This window comes from Tamandua tetradactyla, chromosome 9 (assembly GCF_023851605.1).
Source record: "Tamandua tetradactyla isolate mTamTet1 chromosome 9, mTamTet1.pri, whole genome shotgun sequence".
In the NCBI taxonomy this organism is placed as follows: Eukaryota; Metazoa; Chordata; class Mammalia; order Pilosa; family Myrmecophagidae; genus Tamandua; species Tamandua tetradactyla.
In genome coordinates this window covers 880,643-900,777 of record NC_135335.1, presented here as the reverse complement: position 1 = coordinate 900,777, position 20,135 = coordinate 880,643, and positions in this window count along the sequence as shown.

Below are 20,135 nucleotides of genomic sequence, written 5' to 3'. Positions count from 1 at the left end.
TCAAAATACTTTACAATTTCCATTTGCATTGCTTCTTTAATCCTTGCGTCATTTAAAAGTGTGTAATTTTATTTCTAAATATGTGGGGAAGGTCCAAGTTTCTTTCTGCTATTGATTTCTAATTTAATTCTGTTGTGACTAGAGGACGTATTTGGTACAAGCTGAGTCTTGTGAATTTACCAGTGGGCTCCGGCATGGTCTCCGTGGCGGGTGTTCCCCGTGTGCTCGGGGAGGGTGTGTGTTCTGCTGGCGTGGTGGCCGCCCAGGTGTGAGCAAGTCCAGCTGGCCGACAGTGCAGCTCAGATCTTCTGTGGCTTGGCTGGTTTTCTGCCTATTTTTGTATCGAGTTTTGAAACTTTCACCTGTAAATATGGATTTGTCAGCCTCTCCTTGCAGTTCCGTATTTGCTTCCAGCATTTTGAAGCTCTGTGGTTAGGGGCACAGATATTTACAACTGTGTATCTTCTTGACCGGCTGACCCTTCCTCATTGTGAAATAACCTTTTCTTAGTGGCTGCTTATACTCCCTGGCTCTGAACCCGCTGAGTGTGGTATTAGCGTGACCACCCCAGCTCTCTCTTGGCTGGTGTTAGAAGGTGCATTTGTTTCACGGGGCTGCTGGAACAAACGGCCACACGTGGGTGACTTCAAACAGCAGAAACTGATGCTCTCTCAGTGCTGGGGCCGGAAGTCTGAACTCAGCGTGGCGGCAGAGTTGGTTCCTGCTGGAGGCAGAGCGGACAGAGGCGTGGGGACCCCGGGCAGAGAGGGGGCACCTCGCAGCTCTCTCTTGGCCCCCACAGGCTGCCAGCAACACCTGCTCTTCCTGCCCTGCAGCATCGCTCCCGCCCCTGCCTCCACCCGTGTCTGTGTGTCCGTCCTCTTCTCGTAAGGACACCAGTCCTGGTTTTAGGCTGATCTTAACCCAGGGCAATCCCCATGATGGTCACATCTACAAAGGTCCTGTGTCCAGACCAGGTCATGTTCTGAGGTTCCAGGGGGCAGGAATTCTGGGGAGAAGCTGTTCAACCCAGTGCACGTGGTATCGTTTTAGTGCCTTTCATGTTGAACATATTTGCGTCTTTTTTATATAAAGTGCATTTCCTGTAGGCAGCCCACAGTTCTGTCCTGTTTTTCTGTCTAACCTGGCAGCCGAGCTCACCTGGCATTGCACCTGGGTGAGTGCCACAGCCCAGACTTCAGCTCGCCGAGGCTGCTGATTCCCCACATGCAGATTATGAACTCACCACCATCCCCCCTCCCCCCGCCCTCCTTTCACTGGTAGCCCCTTCGCCCCCGTGGGCTGCTCCTGGCTCAGGTCAGTGGTCTCTTGGCCCAGGGCTGCGGCGACACGCTGAGCCAGGACCAGTCCTGACGGGCAGTGCTGACACTGGCCACACCACTTGGTTTGGGCTCAGGGGACAGCACGAGCTCAGCCAAGTGAGGCCAAAGCGCAGGGCTGTTCCGTCGTCACGGAGAAGCATGCTTTTACTGGGGCCAAGGGCTGCCCCCCTCGTTCTAGCTCATCTTCCTCAGCCGTCACTTGCCCTCCTGGCGGCCAGCACAGAAGGCAGCCCCAGGGGGGCGGGAATGAGCAGGTCTCCCTTGGCAATGGCTCACGCTCCACGGATTTTCCGAAGGACACCCACCCCCCCCCGCCCCGATCCCAAAACCAGTCACTCCGCTCGCCTGCTCTCCAGGCTCCGTCTTGCCTTTGCACCTGGACTGACTTCGGAAGTCCACCCCATATGATTACTGTCTGGTCAGAAAAGGACACGCCACTCAGTGAGTAGTGAGGATTCAGGGCTGTGATCTGTTCACAAGGGTGCTAGAAGGTGAAGGAGCAAGGGGGGGGGGGGTCCCTGAGGCCAGCACCCCGTGAGCAGTAGGCAGCAGCTTGACTGCAGGCTGGGGAGATGCAAGGGGAGATGTGGGGACCCCGGAGCAGGGAGGGGACCCTGCCAGGGCGTGGCACCGCAGGTGTGGGTGTGTCAAACAGGCCGGACACCAGAGTCCTTGCCATCCTTGGGGTGGGGGTAAGGTGAACCCTCCTCACCCCCCCACCATCAACCCCCCTCGGCGGCCCCTCCTCGACCCCCCCACCATCATCCCCCCCTCGGCGGCCCCTCCTCACCCCCCCCACTGTTGTTCCCCCGACGCCCTCCAGGAAGCCTGAGATGCCCCAGCCACATGCATCAGCACTGCAGAGTCATCACCCCAAACCCAGAGGCTTAAAACCAGAAGTAATAGACATATGCCATGACAGATGATTAAAAGATGGATGATAGGTGATAGATGATTGATTGAGTATAGATCGTAGATGGGTGATGAACACATGGGCAGATGACAGATGATAAACATGAAAAGCAGATGGTGATGGGTGGAGGATGGATGGCGATGGATATGGACAGGCCCACGTGGGGGCTGGGTGGTTGCTTCTGAGGGTCCCTGGGGCACCTGCAGCCGGACACCTCACCACACCCTGGATGCTGCCGTGTGGTTCAGCTCCAACCCGGCTCACATCCATGGCCGGTTCACTCTGAGTCGAGGAGACACCCTCGAAAAGGTGGGGGGACTCACCCCATCAGCTCTAAGACCTCAAGGGCAACCCAAACCTTTCTGAGCAAAAGAAAATCCATGTCAAGACTCTCAAGCCCTGCCTCAGCACAGCCTGCCAGCCACCCCAGCCCAGCACCCCAGCCTAGCGCACCCCAGCCCAGCACCCAGCCCAGAACCCCAGCCTAGTGCAACCCAGCCCAATGCACCCAAGCCCAGAACCCCAGCCTAGTGTACCCCAGCCCAGTGCACCCCAGCCGAGCACCCCAGCCTAGCGCACCCCAGCCCAGCACCCAGCCCAGAACCCCAGCCTAGTGCAACCCAGCCCAGTGCACCCCAACCCAGCACCCAGCCCAGTGCACCCCAGTCCAGTGTACCCCAGCACAGTGCACCCCAGCCCAGCACCCAGCCCAGTGCACTCCAGCACAGCGCCCCAGTCCAGCCCCCCAGCCCAGTGTACCCCAGCACAGTGCACCCCAGTATAGTGCCCCAGCCCAGCACCCCAGCCTAGTGTACCCCAGCCCAGTGTACCCCAACCCAGTGCACCCTAGCCCAGTGCACCCCAGCACAGTGCACCCCAGCACAGTGCCCCAGCCCAGCACCCCAGCCCAGTGTACCCCAGCCCAGTGCACCCCAACCCAGTGCACCCCAGCACAGTGCACCCCAGCCCAGTGTACCCCAGCACAGTGTACCCAAACCCAGTGCACCCCAGCCCAGTGCACCCCAGCCCAGTGCACCCCAGCCCAATGTACCCAGCCCAGTGCACCCCAGCCCAGTGCACCCCGGCCCAGTGTACCCCGGCCCAGTGTACCCCAGCGCAGTGTGCCCCAGCCCAGCACCCCAGCCCACTGCATCCCAGCCCAGTGCCCCAGCCCAGTGTACCCCAACCGAGTGCACCATATCCCAGCACCCCAGCCCAGGGCACCCCAGCCCAGCACCCCAACCCAGGCCTTCCTGAAAGTGACCGTCTCACGGACATAAGCATATATCCCATGGGCAGCCCTGGCATGGTTCCTCGCAAGGCATCCAGACAGAGCCCCAAGAGCAGAGTGTTGGGGGCAGAGAGACCCGGGGGTCCCCACAAGCAGCCCCATGGGGGAAGGAACCTGGGGGTGGTGGATACTCGGCTGCCGGTCCATAGAGCTCCGCACACTGGCCACTGCGGGCACCCAGGCCAGGGCCTGACCTGACCGAAGCCTGACTTGAAGGCCAGGTGCAAATGTCATGGCGCCCCTCCCCCCACCTGCGAGGATGTTAAGCGAAGACCCTGGAGCGCTGCTCTCAGCACCAGCCTGGAGGTGGGTCTCCTCCCCGACCCCGCGGCCTGCAGCGAGGCCACACGTGCCACCTGTGCCCTCCACACCTGCTCTGGCCAATCCCACAGTTTGGTCACTTCAGGGCTGCCGCTGGCCCAGCCACACTCGCGGCCTGGGGGACGCGACAAGGCCCGACCCAGTGCGGGCCGTGCCGCTCCCAGAGAGAGTGGCTTCCCACTGCGGACGGCGGGGCCTTCGCTCGGGACCTCCCCCGCCCCGCGACATGCTCTGTGCCCCCTCGGAAGGGTCACGCACCCGAGGGCCAGGGGTGGGAAGCTGAGGTTTAAAATGCACGGGGCTTCCACTGGGAACGTTTTGGTGGCGGATGCGGGGGACGGTGGCGGATGTGGGGGACGCGGCTGGCGGCACTGAGAATACACCTGAGTGCGGCCGAAGGGGAGAGGCGCTTGTATTTATGGTAACAAAACAAAATGTAAGAGCATCCCTAGACGTGCACTGCATTGCACGGTGAACCTTGAGTTAAACCACCGACAAATCTGCTGTCATCAATCGTAACACATGGGGGCGGGACCCTGGATTTCACTTTGTTCTGTAAACCTGCCACTTCTCTAATAAAGACAAAAAAGTGGGGGGAGAGAGCGCAGCGGGGAGCCGCGTGCAGGGTTAAGACTCAGTGCAACCTGGGGGGAAACGTTTTCCTCCCACCTCCTTCTCCGCACTCCCCATTTTTATAATGACTTCCCATGGCTCTCATCCAGGGCCTAGCGAAGGGGTCAGCCTCTCCCCACATCCCTGCCACGTTCCCCCAGCAGCAGTGCCCCGGGAGTCTTGGCGGGACAGCGGGGGCCCGGGAGCCCATAAACGCCGGCTGCTGCGTCACGGCCCCATGTCAGTAACGTTCAATAGCACAATAAGGAAACAGCCGTAAAGGCACTACAGGGCAGTGGCGTCCGGGGCCAGGCCGGACGTCCGGCCTCCAGCCCTGTGGGGTGGGGCCTGGAGATCCCAGGGTCCTAGTGGCTCTCAGCCTCAGGCCAGAGATTAGGTCCCAGGGTGGGGCATACAGACAGGATCTTCCCACCAGGGCCTCGGCAGAGAGACGCAGGGGACAGGCCTCAGGTGCGACCCCCAGGGCGGGTAGGGGTCCACCTCCTGCAGCTGGGGCTGGCAGCCCCAGAAGGAGGGGGCGGCAGAGGACAGGCGTGGGTCTTGGGGTGCACCCTGTCTGCAAACCACCTCCGTCTCCACAACATCCTTCAGTGGGTGAACCCCCAAACGGGAAAGCTAGGGCCACAACCCCCAAGCTGCACCCTTGCCGCAGTGTAGAATGGGGGCCCCAGAGGGCCAGCACCCCGTCTGCTGGGGCAGCCACACCCCGTCATCAGTGCCCCCCAGAAGATGTCGGGGAACCCTGGAGAGAGAAGGGAAATGAAGCCTCTGCCATGTCCAGGGGAGGGCCCGTTAGTATCTCCCAAACTCTTCCATCTCGGGAACCTTTTGCACTTCTAGGAGGGATCGAGGGCCCCAAAAAGCTTTGGTTTAGGGGTGACACCTCCCCGATACTTAGCATGTCAGACTTGGAAGCTGAGAAAGCTTTTGCATGTGTATGAGTTCATTTTCTTTTAATAACAAGCATTTTGCTTGCATCTAAGCTAGTTAACACTATATAATGAAAACGTACAAAGTATAATGTTGCAGGTTTTGGTTAGATTTAAGTCAAAGACATTCATTAGTAAGGAATCTTTGAATATGAAGATTCCAGAAATGTCTCTAAGCCATCTGATCAGAACAACTGTCTATGAATATTACCTTACTTTGAAAGATATTGGCATACATCTTAATTAAATTCAGAATTTTTCCAAATAAACCCTAATTAAAAAATACTCTTCCATAAACGAAAACAATTTTAATAGAACTTTCCTGCCCATAAATAGTAACAAATGAAACAAGGCATTTTGGAAAATGTGGTCCTGAGCAAGTCACAGTGAAAAATAAATGTACACCCAACCTCCACCTCCTCCAAACACTTTCTGTTCCTGGGCCTTGGAAGCCGAGGGAAGGGAGCCCGCAAGCAGCGCCAGGAAGGGGGTTGCCAAGGCGAAGCTCGCGGCTGAGCACGGACACCTCCTGAAAGGACTGAGGACAGCCCGACTCAGGGTTCCAAATTCTGCCCGAGTAGCAGCTGCCCCGGCCTGGCCCAGGTAGGACATCATTCTTCAACAATACGACAAGCCATTCCATGTCGGCATAAGCGGCTTTTTTCTGAAGCATACTTATATTTTCTAAACAAAAATAAATAAATAAGAGTTGTGCTGCTTTACTTTACTGCAAATTGTGACGTGGGGTCCCGCGGCGGGTCAGGACCCTATCAGGGCGGTCAGGACACGCGGCCCAGCGCCTCGCGGGGACAGTGACCTCGGCTCCTGTGGACACTGGTGCGGCCACGGCCAGCCCCGCAATTCCTCCATCCAGGCCTCCAGTTCCAGGGAAGGGCCCCCAGCCCTGGGAAAGGGCCCCCAGCCCCGGGAAAGGGCCCCCAGCCCTGGGAAAGGGCCCCCAGCACTGGGAAAGGGTCCCTGACCAGGGCTGCGTCCCGACTCCTCCTGAGCCGGTTTCTCAGGGCAGCTGCGGCACCGCTTGTCCCGGCTGTGCTGGGGTCCCCTGGCTGCTTTAGAGAGAAGGGCCCCACTGGCCACAGCTCGTGGGGGGCCTTCTTCCAGGGAATGCGGAGGGCGGCCCAGGGGCCCTGACGCCTGGCTCACAGGGCCGAAGACCGCCAGACTGCAGGAGGCGGCCACGCTGAGCCTTCTCCACAGGTGCACGGGGCCTGGGGAGTCTCGGGGGGCTGGGAAGTCTTGGGGTGCAGGGCCTGTGGACTGGGCCTTCAGGGCGGCTGAGACAGCCAACACCCACCCTCAGAACTAACGTGAAAGTGGACATTTCTGCCTCTCTTGACCCAGACGAGGCCGGCCAAGGCAACGACCCCGCACGATTCCCACCTTCCCTTCCTGTCTGGGCCTCGGTTTCCCCACGCGGTCGCTGGGGTGACGCGCAGCAGGGGGACCGTGCACGTCCCCGCGCAGCCCCCCAGGCCCACAGAGGCGGCGGCAGGCGGTGGGCGGGGGCAGCTCCTTCCAGAACAAACATGGCCGAGGTGACAGCTGTGGGCCAGGCCGGGAGGAAAGTCCACGGGGGTCAGCACCCCCACACAGCCGCACCCCGCCCACCTTTATGGCCAGGTCCTGTTGCGGGCATGGCTCCAGGGCCGCCGCCCGCCATCTTCTGGGAAACAGCCGGTGACCAGGGCCGGCCGGACGGGCCGGGACCTCAGTCGGCCTCTCCCTCCCCGGGCCAAGGGGCTGGGACCCAGCGCGCACCAGGCCCCACTCCCCGCTGGCATGGGGGCGCTCGCCGGGGCTCCTAGCACCGGGGATCTGGCTGTGCAGGGCGGGGGCTGCAGGGAGGGTGGCTGGTGGGGTTGGGGGTCAGGGTGGGGAGAGGGCTAGAGGCCAGCGGCTCCGGGCCCCCCCACCCCTGGGTTCCTCAGGGAGCGGAGACCGCACACCGGGAGACCTCCTGGCCGTGGCCCAGCACCTGGGCGTCCAGAGGTGCCGGCTGAGCCACAGGGCCCACAGAGCAGAGCCAGGTCCCCAGGAGGGGGGGGTCTGTCCTGAGGATGCATCCTGCCAGTGGACTCAGGAGAGGGGCCGCAACCTCTGCTCGAGGTGGGGTCCACCCTGCTGCAACCTGAGGGTCCCGTCTGCCCTGCCCTCCCTACCTAGAGCCCCACTCATCATACCTGGAGCCCCGCCCATCATGTCTAGAGCCCCGCCCTCCCCACCTGGAGCCCTGCCCATCATGTCTAGAGCCCCGCCCTCCCTACCTAGAGCCCCACCCATCATACCTGGAGCCCCGCCCTCCCCACCTGGAGCCCCGCCCACCATGTCTGGAGCCCCGCCCTCCCCACCTGACCCCACCCTCCCCACCTGGAGCCCCGCCCTCCCCACCTGGAGCCCCGCCCATCATGTCTGGAGCCCCGCCCCCCTCCCCAGCGTGGCCTCCACCTAGATGGAGAATTCACCCTCCCTCTCCAAGACCGCAGGGACTGATGCATCCAGGAATGCGAGTGGGGCTCTTTGTGCATGGGGGGCACCATCTGGACCTGGGGGGTCCCTGTCATCATGGTCTGGGGCCCTCTGGGGTGGACTGAGGCTGTCCCGGCCCCTGGCCTCTCTTGGGTGTTGATACCCAGGGTGGAGGGATCCCCGGCATCTCTGCGGAACTCTGGACTTCCACAGGGGACGCCTGGGGGACTGTGCGGGTGTGGGGGCAGGCACTGACGTAGGGCCTGCTGGGAAGCATGGGGTCTGGGGGTCTGGGGAGGCCGTAGGGAGCAGCCAGCCCACCACTGGGTCCTTGGACAGCAGGTCCGAGGGGCTAGGGGCCTGGCCCTCCCCCCACACTCCCCCCTGAGCTCCAGGCAGCTGCCGCCCGTCCTGGGGCACAGCAGGCACTGACCAAGGCACTGGGGTCCTCGGGAGTGGGGGGCAGAGACAGGGGCGCACCCCCAGGCCCAGCCTCTTGGGTTTGGAGTCTGCACATGCCAGCACCCGAAAGGAAACGCAGGTGCATTGCAACGGGGACACCATCCTTCCGGGAGCCCCACCAAGACCCAGGCCAGCCCCGAGGTCACAGGGGCACAGACCCTGCCAGGCGATGGGAGCTGGACAGTGGTGTCCAGGACCCCCAGGTGTCCCCACTTACTTGGCCCCCCACTTCTCTCTTACTCTCTGCCTTCCTCGGTTTTCCCTCTTAAGGTTGGGCCTCCTCCAGCCAAGATAGCGTGGCCTGGGAAGCCCCATCTCAGGGAGGGGAAGAGCCCCCTGCACTCCCACCCAGGACAGAGCTGGCTCCACCCAGGCTGGAGGCCCCGGGGGTGTGGGAAGGCCCAGGGGAGTGACCAACCCGGGAAGCCCCAGTGCAGGACACTGGGTCACAGGAGAGGCCGGCCCCCACCAGCAGGTGGCGCCCCAGTGCTGCTGGTCCCGGCGTTGGGCACCCAGAGCCAAGCATCCACCTGGGCCCTGGGACCAGCCAGCACGGCTGGAGCTGGCGCAGGGGGCACTCAGGCTCCACCTGTGGGACCCCCAGGACAGGCTACACTGATTCGTGGTGGCAGGGACCAGAAGAGTGGCACAGGTACAGCTTGTGTCCCCATACAGGTGGGGGTGACAGGTGTGCATGTGTGCAAGAATCCACGGCAGTGCACACACAGGTCCGTGCACTCTGAGTGTGCACGTGATACATCGATTTTTTTAAAAAGGTGTTTGTGTGCCAAGATGCAAGTCTGAGTGTGGGAGTGTGCTCTGTATGTGTATGTGTATGTGTGAGCTGGTGTGTGAACCTGTTTGAGTGTGAACATGCGGGTGTGCCTGGTGTGTGTGAGCATGTGGGCATGCCTGTGAGTGTGAGCCCCCTCCTCCTGCAGTGGTGAGACCCTGGGACAGGGACCCTGTGAGCACCCAAGAGTCACAGCCCGCAGCTCTCAAGGGGGAAGGGGGCCCCTGGAGGCCCTGGACACCCCAGGCTGGACCACAGGGTCCACACCTCCCCCCTCGGTGGGTGTCTCCACCAGTGGAAGTGCTCCCAGGACAGGAGAGCCCCCTGCGGGAAGGGGAAGAGACAGCCCATCCACGGAGACCACTCAGAGGGCCCGGGACCCCAAAACCAGAATCCTGGAGCTGGGCCCGGGGTTGGAGTGGGCAGTGCGGCCCGGCCGGAGTCCCCAGGGAGCAGGAGAGCCTGCGTCAGCCACATACGCTGTTGCAGCTGCAGGGGGAGAGTAGCCGGGTCCCAAAGGCCGGGCGCCCCGGAGAGGTAGAGGGGCCTGCAGGGCCCACCCTGGGAGGACACTGCTTTCCCCCCAGACACACCCAAGTCCTGAGGGAGTCAGGGAAGGGGTGGGCAGTGTCCCAAGGGAGGGGCTGCCTGTGCGTGACGGAGCCTGGCTCCGGGGTGCCTGTGGCCGGGACGCTGAGCTGGGCGCTCCCCTGTCCGGCAGCAGCACGGGTCCCGACCTTCGTAGCGCTGGTTTTGCAGAGGCAGAGACGCTGGGAGAGCAGGCTCGCCCCCTACTGCCCTCACCCCCCGAGAGGCGAGCAGAGCTGAATGGGGGCCCCCAGAACAGAGGTCAGGGGAGCCTGCGCTGTGGAGACAGCTGAACCCAGAGCGTGGGCACGGCCACTCGGCCAGCATGCCCTATGCAATGGCCCTGGAGGGGTGCACTGCGGTGCCGGGTGCCCCGAGGCTGGGGGGGCGGGGCAGACAGAGGGAGCCGGGGGACGAGCGCTTCTCCTCTAGCTACTTTTCTTCATTTTCCCACATTTCGTTTAGCGACTATCTACTTCTTGACAGTTAAAAGAAGCAACTGAACATAAATCTCATCAGGGACCTCCACCTCCAGCAGAGCGTAAGAGACAGACCCCCATCCTGCAAGAACAACTGAGACCCAGGACAATCTGGGAGGCCACAACTGCAAAGACTCAGCCACCGGGCAGTGACCCGTGAGGAAACGTGCGAGTGGAGCCTTGAGAGAATTCCCAGGACATGAAGCTGGGAGGGGGATGCAGGGGGAGCTTGCTGGCCTCTGAACTGAGGAGAAACCCAGGGAGACTGAGGTGGCCCGGGTTCACAGAGAAGAGAGAACCACAGAGACCTGCTGATGGCTCCCAGGAAGAGCCGTGCAGGGTACTGGTCAGCGCGCGCGTGTGGGGAAGTGGCCTCAGGCTCACAGAGGCGGGGGGCAGTGTCCATTCCAACCAGTGGCCCTGGAAACCTCGAAGCTCATGATGCACCAGGCAGAGTGCTATGGAGTCCTGCCTTGAAACTGAGGAACAGCACGTGTCTTAGCACTTGGTGCTACCTGACAAATCAAAAAGGCCGAGAGGTGGCGGGGGCACGAGGATAGTTCAGGGGTAGAATTCTCACCTGCCGTGCAGGAGGCCTGGATTTGATTCCCAGCCCGTGCACCTCCCCAAACAAATAAACCAACCAAAACAAGCAAACAAACAAAAATTCAACAAAACGGTGCTGCAATAATGGGATACTCACAGGGAAAAAGAATGACATGAGACCCCACCATGCAGCATACAAAAAATAAAGTAATGCCCAACAGGGTCAAACTGAGTCCAAGTACCTTAACTGCACCCTGGAGCAAAGCACAAGAACACTTACAGGAACACAAAAATATCCACCACTCAACAAGGTAAAATTTACAACATCTGGCATCTAATCAGAGTACCAGGCAGGCAAAGAAGGAGGATAATTCAACCCATAGTCAGAAGAAAAAGCAATCAATCAAAACCGAGAGAAAACTGCACAGATGTTAGGAATAGCAGACAAGGACATTAAAACAGCTATTGATTGCATTTCATATGTTGAAAATTCTGGAGGAGAGATGAATCATGTTCAGCAGAGACATGAAAGATATATAAAAGACCCAAATTGAGCTTCTAGAGATTAAAATTACCATGTATGAGATGAAAAATACAGCAGATGGGTTTACTGGCAGATTAAACACTGCAGAAGGAAAGATTAGTGACCTCGAAGGCTTAGCAATAGAAACTATCCAAGACGTCACACAGACAGGTGAAGGATCTTGACGTGTGACTTTTACCCCAGGAACGAAAGGTTGGCTTAAAATTCTAAAATCATTCAACTTAATTCACCAGATGAACAATCTAAGGAGAAAAGCCATGCATTCATCGCAATACTGCAAAAAAGTACATTTGACAAAATCCAACATGCATTTCTGATTTTAAAAACTCAGCAATCACTAAGATAAATTTAGTTTGAAATGCTAGTGATCAATGAAAGCGAGGGGTAAGGGGTATGGTAGGTATAATCTTTTTTTTTTAATTTCTTTTTCTGAATTAATGCAAATGTTCTAAGAAATGATGAATATGCAACTAAGTGATATTGTGAATTACTGATTATATATGTTGATGTTTTATTTGGTTTCTTAATTTTTTTAATTAATAAATAAATGAAAAAAAAACAACTCAGCAATCTAGTCCTGGCACCGTGGGCTCAACGACGCCTTCCGGACTGAGTTGGGGTGGGGGAGACGTGTAATTAGACAAGGCATCAGTGGCTGCCCTTAATCAAGCTTCAGTGCTGATGGCCGTGGTTTGCTAAACCCCACAGCATTCCACCTGGTGACCCTTGAGAGTCCCTAAGGAGGCAGTGGGAAGCAGGGGTGTCGTCAGCTGTGACCAGGGACAGCGAGCAGACACAGAAGCAGGTGGTCACCCTGGGCTGGGGTAGCTGCTACCATGTCCTCATATCAGAGCCAAAGGCCAGAGCTCCGAAGGACCAGCTCAGCTGTGTCCCCCCGGAGCCTCTGATAAGGAGCCCATCTTCAAAGCACTCAAGGACATCACTGAGGGGAAGACAGTCCAGATCCCCACGTACCGCTCAGTCTCCCATGCCCGCAAGGAGGCGGCGGTGACCGTCCCCCTGAGGACGCCGTGCCTGTGAAGGGGCCCTGGCCTTCTGCTCCCAGGACCTGTCCCAGGTGACGCTCTCCATGGAAACAAAGGCGGACACCGGGCTCACCTGCAGAGACTGAGGACACCAGCGAAAGAGGGGGGCCTTGAGCAGATTTCATCTTAGCCTATGACCTTCGTCAAGCCAGCCTCTGAGGAATTCTACTTGCAGCAAAGACATATGCCGATGTGATCATTCCCAGGGGGCAGCTAATGTCGTGGCCATCAGCCTCGGCGGGCAGCACGCCCTGGCCAGCCCGAACCGAGAATGGCAGACCGGCGGCCAGCCCGGCAGCTGCGCCCCTTCCCGCCAGAGGCACAGGGGTCCAGCAGCTGCCGTGACCCCTGCTTCCTTCCACCCCCACCCCATCTCAGACACCTGGGGGAGGGGAGGGAGGCACTGCTGACCCTTACACACTGTTTGTATGACTTGACTGTATTTAAGAAAGCTCACAGAGACGAAACGCCTTTGATTTCTCCTTTTGCTGTTGCATTTTGGGTCGGGTGAAATGATACAGAAGTTGACCCTGAGCTTAAATGACAAACTGTGCCAATGACTACTGGTGACGTCTAGTTATGAGTACAACGCGTAACCAGTTATGACTACATACATATTTATTACAGAAAAGGATCTATTTTTGTGTAGATGTACAAATAACGTAATGCTGTTGGCCGTAAGTAGCTTGCAGGGCCCCGTGCTCTTGTGCTTTGGGACTGGAGTGGGGTCCCACCAGGGGAAGTTGCCTGTTGTACCCTAGGTGGGGTGGACTCGGCATCTGCCTTGGAGCTGGGGGTGCAGGCAGGGCCCAGGCCGCTCCAGCCTGGGCACCGCTGGTGCTCTGCGGGGAAGGGGGCTTGACATCCAGGGGGCTTCCCTGGCAGATGCCACCTTCCCAGAGCTGGACTCCAATGATATGACGATGAGTGAGAAGATACTCCGGTGTTTGTTTGTGTTTTAGTTGGAATCAGGTAAGATCTCAAATCAAACTCGGGGAAGAGGCCCCCTGAGGAGAACGAGGCCTCCGGGTTTTCTTCTCACCCTGCTCACCCCCTCCGCCACTTGGATGACTCAAAGACTTCTCTCCGAGCAGCCAGAGCTACCTCTCTCCTTCCCAGGCAGGGACCTTACGGGGTCGTTTTCTGTTAAAGGAGAAGAGAGAGCTACACCATGCCTGTTTTGATGTCCAAGCAAGCACTGGTTCCTTCCGCCTACTAGGGAAGTCATCAGCCAGATTCCTTGGGTCTTTTCCTGGATTCCTGAATCCATAGCAGCCTCTCGGAGCCCGAGCTTTGGTGGAAGACTTCTGGGAACTGTCAGGGTGGCAAGAGACCGTCACCTGCATAGGGGGCTTTTCTACCCCTTATTCGCCGAGACGTGGGCACTTGCGGTGAGAAGAGGACGGTCTGCCCCTGTCATCGTGGCCATCTGCCGGTGACATCCCAGCCCGGCTGATGCCCCCATGTGTCAGTGTGTGGCGGGAGGACAGCGCAGCTGGGCATTATGGGGCCAGGAAAAGGAAATAGGGAATTTAATTCATCGGTACAATAGGTTCGAGTCTTGGATTGAAAACTTATGGAGGAGGAGAGTTCCAGCTTTCCCGAGACCTTCCTCTCAGCGGAAACTTCCTTCTCTGGAACCAGGAACACATCCCAGATTGCTTCTTGGTGGAGGAGGTGGAGGGAACTGCGTTGGATGAGGAGGCGTGACTGCCGTGGAGCCTGAACCTGTGTGTGCGCGTGAGCGCCACTGCCGCCCCACCCGAGTGCCCACCTGCCTGCCCCTGGGTGGCCACGATCTTACGTGTTCCATTGCAGCCACCCTTGTCTAAAACATTTTGGGGAGCCCTTTCCCTTCAAGCGCTTTTGGGGACCATTTGAACCACACAGGTAAATCTGTCACACCTAATTTTCCTCCCAGATGCCAAGCACCATCCTGTGTTCGGGTCTCCTCTTCCGGACTCCGTTTGACTCTAAATGGAGTTAAATACTTTGCTGCTCGAACCGTTGAACCTAGCCCCCCAACAGTGCTGTGCCACCCTTGAGAATTTCAGACAACTGGCTTGCCAAATCTGGAGCACCCGAGGGCAGCAACAGCCTGGCTGGAGGAAGCAAAGGCCCCCGAGGTGTGTACTTCGAAGGCCAGTGTGGCTGGGGTGAGGAGCCCTGGAGCTGAGCTGGAAGATGTTCACAGCTATGCCTCGAAGAGTTCCGAGATGAAGGGTGGACGGCAGGCTGGTTAGGGAGGGTCACTCCCCTTGGCTGATTACAAATGGAATCAGCTGTGGATGCAGTCGTGATCATGATTTAAGTCCATGAAATGTCCTCAGCAGACAGCCCAGTGCTTGCCCAACCAGATAAACCCACTGGCCAAGTCGGCACAAGACCCTGACCACGACAGTAGCTAAATAAAGACTTAGGCTTTTTTTTTTTTTCCTTTCAAATTCTTGCTCTTTCCCCTTTTCTTTCTATTGCTATGCCTTTATGGTTAGTTATAAAAATGACCAAATACTTTGTGCTTTCCAGTAAATAAAGACCGAACAAAAACAATCACCCCACCCCCACCCCCATCAAAAAAAAGACACCTAGGGTTTCATCGGAGACTCTTTAAAAGCTTCATGCACTAAGCTTGCTTTTGTGGAACCTCTCACTCCTAGACGGTTCCTAGGCCAGATAAATCCTGAAACCCAGAGGGACCAGACTCTCCAGGATTATCAATTAATTCCATCCCCTTTTTCTTCAGTGTGAACACCCCTTTCCAACGTGATAAGTCAGAACAGGCGCTGCCCAAAGATCCTCATAGACTGGGAGAAGGTTCAAAGCAGAAGGAAGCACTCTCACAAGAAAATGGGACTTCGAAACAAGCACGGCTGCTGAGTCACCATAGTAATACTCCTAGTCTCCAGGGTTCAGGAACAGCTGGGAGGAAAACTCTGAGATGGTGGGACAGCAGCCCATGACACACTGCGGGGTCTGTTCTGAAAGGACTTGTTGAAGTGTGCTTCGAACACCAGTGCTTCAAAGCACCCAAAAGATGCGTGAGAATGTACCCTGAAACCACAGGTGGGGCTGGCACAGGTGGGCATCTACATGCAGGGAAAACCATAATCAAAAATTAAATCCAGATGAGTCCTCTCCTAAATGGGAAAACTTCTTCAAAGTTTCTACAAGAAAGCTCAGGAGGAAACCTCTGTGAACTTGGGCTAGACAGAGACTTCTTAGATACGACACCAAAGGCACACCCCCAAGAAGAGCAAGCTGACACGCTGGGCTTCATCGAAACTCAGAGGTTCTGCTCTCGTGCAGCCACTGCTGGGAGAATGAAGAGACAAGCCAGAGAGGCCACAGATCCTTCTCCCAATCCATGGGGATCTTTGGGCAGTGCCTGTTCTGACTTATCACGTTGGAAAGGGGTGATCACACTGAAGAATAAGCGGATGGAATTAATTGATAATCCTGGAAAGGTTGGTCACTCTGGGTTTCAGGGGTTCCACAAAACCAAACAGTGCAAAGTCCCCACAGACCCAAGGCTGACAAGGCACTCATACTGGAACATACAGAGATCTCTCGAAACAGCCCGATTTAAAAATGGGGAAGTCTCTGGACAGACACGTTGCGAAGGTCTAGGGGTGCCGGGAGACCCCATGGAAGGCGCACCCATCCTTCCTCCCCAGGAACGGAACAAGGACCGGGCGCGAGCGCTCCACATCCAGGGGCTGAAGTGGAAGGTGCTGGGGGCGGGCGTGGGGCACGCAGCTCTGGGGCGCCGACGGCCACAAGGAGGGGGGCGGTTTCCTGGGGTGCGGCTGGCCCGCCACAGGGGGTCCCGGAACCACAGGACCCCTCGCGTGGACTGCGCCTGGCTTGATGCCCCCCGTCGGGAGCCTGACATCCACCCTGCGAGTGGATGCACGGACAGGAGCCCACGGCCACGCCGCAGCTACGCCTCCAACCTTTTCACCCACATGGCCTGGCGGGAGGGGCCAGGCGGCACCTGCAGGGACGTAAGAGTCTAGACACGTGCAGGTGACCGTGTCAGCTCCGCCTAAGAAAGGTGTAAGGACAGTGTAAAGCCAGAAACATCCGTTCTTGCCCAGCAGGAAGGAGGGGGAGGTGGGGGAGGGAGGCGGGGTGGAGGGGAGGGGAGAAGAGGGGAGGGGAGCGGAGGGGGGGGATGTGAGGGGAGGTGGGTGAGGGGTGGGGAGGGGAGGGGAGGGTAAGGAAGGGGAGGAAAGGGGAAATGGGCAAGGGGAGGGAGAGGTGGGCGAGGGGAGGGAGAGGTAGCCTGTAGCCCCCAGCCCTGGCTCCAGGCATGCTTCCTGCATCTCCAGCTTGGGGCTCTTGTTCCTTCCGTCTTGTCCTCCCGGACCTTGGACACGTGGATGACCCGGGACCCTGCACGGTGCCTGTCTCTGGCGGTCCTGTTGGGGGGGCCCAGGGCTCCTTCAGCCGCTGCCCACCTGCTGTGAGCCTTGGGGACCCAGAGCCCCTCCCCCTCCACCCCGCATAAGTCCTCACACAACCAGCTCCGGGCCAGGGGCCCTGCCATGGTGGCCAGGAGGCTCGGCGTGGACAGGCCTGGGCGGGGCTGAGCATCAGCGATAGGGTCACCTCCACGCGCTGACGGGGTCCAGGCCCTGCTGCCCGGGCCAGCCTCCGCTGCGTGGATGTCAGCCAGGGACCCTTGATCTGAGGGCCCAGGAACCGGCCCCACCCTGCGGACCCCGCGCTTGCCTTGACCGGCCTCCAGGAGGGGCCACTGCAAGTAGAGGGACAGCTGGGCCCTCGGCAGCCGCCCCCTGGGACCTTGCGGCGCGCCCTGCCCCCAGCCTGTGCCAGGACTTCCGCCGAGCCCCCCAGCACCCAGGTCGGGCGGGTCCCACGCCTAGGGCGTCTCTTCTGCCCTCCTCCAGGGTCTGGGTCCCCAAAGCTGCTGACCATCGCCTCTGCTCAGCCAGCTGCGCCGCCCGCCACGTTTCCCCCCCCACGCCCCCAGCGCCAAGCAGGGACCCTCCCCTCCCCCAGCACCCCCAGCCGTCCCTCCTGGCGGCCTGGTGACCTGCAGCTGCCCGCCCCAGAGGCGGCCCGTGTCCAGCGGCCTCGTGCCCTGCGGCCTCCCCCGCGCCCCGCTGCCCCAGAGAGCAAACACCGCCTCACCACCAGCCACGCACGCCTCGGGCCGGCCTTATCTGTTTGCTCTCCGTTCGGCGGCCACTGGCACTCAGCACCATTACGGAGGGGTCACAGTCCCAGGACACAGAGGGGCCGCCCCCCACCCCCCCACCCGCCCCCTTCCCCGGCTGGGGGGTCTGTGCTCCCATGAGAAGTTTGTTGCAGCCGCAGCAGGCCTCCATCTACGGGAGGCACACATGGGGAGGACGTGGGGGTCCCAGCCCTGCTCTGGGGGGTGGCTGGCTGTGGGTGCCGCCCTGGGGGCCAGACTTGGCGCCAGCTGCTCCTCTCCAGGTGCCCAGAGCCCCCCCGACCTGCGGTCTTCCCGCCCCCTCCCAGCACAGGCTCGAGAATGGACAGGGCAGAGGGTCCCGGCCCCAGGGCAGGGCAGGCGCGCTGGGCAATCCCACCAGGCCGGGGGTCCCTGCTGGGCAGCCCCTCCCCCCGAGTGGCCCCATCCCGGGACCCAGCCCCGCACCTCCGACGCAGCATCTGTCCCCTGCCGGCAGCACAGGTGCAGGAGGGTCCCGCCGAGGGTCCTCTGGGGAGAAGGCGGGCAGCGGGCAGCATCCGGCCACCAGTGGCGACCCATGCAGAGGAGGCGCCTCCGTGAAGGGGCTGCAGAGGGGGTACCGGGCGCAGGGCGGGGGCCACAGGCACCCCAAGAACCACCAACACGCAGGGAAGCGGGGTGGGCAGCTCGTCAAAGGGGGGAAGGGTCCGGAGGCCCAGCCCTAGCACCTCCTACTGGGGCCACCCTGCCCCGTTCAGCCACAGACCTCTGCCCAGGGGAGACACTGCTGGCCGCCGACTATCCCTGCAGGACCAGCCACAGCACGCTGGGTGGGTCTGGAAGAGCTGGCAGGGGCAGGGCTGGGGATGAGGGCAGGGTTGGCAGGGCCTTGGGCATGTTGGAGAACTTGGGATTCACAGTGAAGATGTGGCTCGGGGGTCTCAAGAGGGCTGGGACCTCACAGCTGATGCACCCCCTGTGGATGCAGGACTCAGGAGAGAAGGGGGAGCGTCGAGGGCGCCCCCACCCTGGGAGAGAGAGCAGGGAGGCCGAGGGGAGGAGGCGAGAGAGAAGGGGGTCTCCCACTGATGGGGACCCTGCTCTCCCCAGGCTGGCCAGGGTGGGAGGCCTTCCCCGCCTCTGCAGCCTCTGCCCACAGCCTCGCTGCCACGCCCCCTCGGGCACCTCCGCCAACCGGGCCAGGTTGGGGCCTTGCCCATGACAGCAGCAGGCAGCAGCCTGTTCCAGAACCTTCTGGGGGCACCCACCATGGAGGCGAACGCTCTCCTCCTTGTCCAGGTCCCCAGCAGGGTTGGCCACCCCCTGTGGCCAGACGGAGGCCGCGCTGGCCGTGGGGTCCCCTGCGTCAGGACCAGGCCTAGACCAGCGCCCCGGGGGGCCCGCGAGGGGGCTGGGGGGGCTGCCCTGACCTGCGGCCGCAGCTCGGCTTCCCGCTCTTATCGCCCGGCCGGGAACAGGGACCCAGCTCTTATCTCGCTGTTTGCTCAGCCGCGCTCCCGGGTCCAGGGACAAACGGCCATTCTCCCGACTTCCGCCAGGCAGGCACTCCTGGTGGGCGAGGCTTTTCCAGGAAATTCCAAGTCCACCCCCCAGGGGCCCCCCAGCCTGGCCATGAGCTGGGCCCAACCCCCACCTGCCCCCAGGGCCCACCTGGCCACACCTGGGCCCAGCCTGCAGGGCCCGAGCCTGAGCTGTGCAGAGCCAGGGTGAGTGGTCCCCCCCAGGATGCAGAGGGGGGCTTCACACCCGGCGTCCCCCAGGACGCAGAGGGGGGGCTTCACACGTGGCCCCAAGCACCAGGGTCTCAGCCACTCTCCGCAGTGGCCATACCTTGCGCTGAGTCCACAGGGTGGCAGGGACACCTGACCCATGGGCTCCGTTCCCGGTCCCCCCACCGTAGGCAGCCTTGGGGGCCCAGACCGTCCAGGGAGGCCCAGCAGGCTGGAAAGCCCACAGTAGCCGCCAGCTGGCCCCTGGGTCCCCAGTAGGCCACATCCCACAGCCCCACAGCGATGCGCTCAGTCATGGGGGCCCAAAACCCCCTTCGGCCCGTCCTACACCCACTGCCTGAACCTTTCCCGAGGCCTCTGGCGCTGTGTGCTGGTCCAGGCTGCGCAGGGAGCAAGGCGGACGGGCTGGGAGATGGCGTGCAGCAGGGCCTCTGCCAAGCAGTTGGGGAGGGAGGAGAGGAAATGGGAAGGAAGGGAGTGGGGAAGGAGGGAGGAAGTGGGGAGGGAGGGCGCGGAGAGGGGAGAGAGAGACACTGGGGAGGTGTCAGTTAAAAAAAGTTAGTGGAAAAATAAGTAACTGAAAATCTTAACAAGGGCAGTGCAGAGAAAAGGAGTATTTTCCCCTTGGCCGAGCGCGCCTCTGCAGACCCTAATGAAACGCTGCTTTTCGTTTCCCTCGAAGCCAGATGTGCTGTATGGGAAGGGAGAACACACGCTGCAGGCTGCAGGGTGCCCAGAGAGAGACGCGGACGACGTAAGACTGTGCAGGCTGCACGAAAGAAGCAACCCTGAGAAAAGCAAACCGTGACCAAAGAATCAAGAAA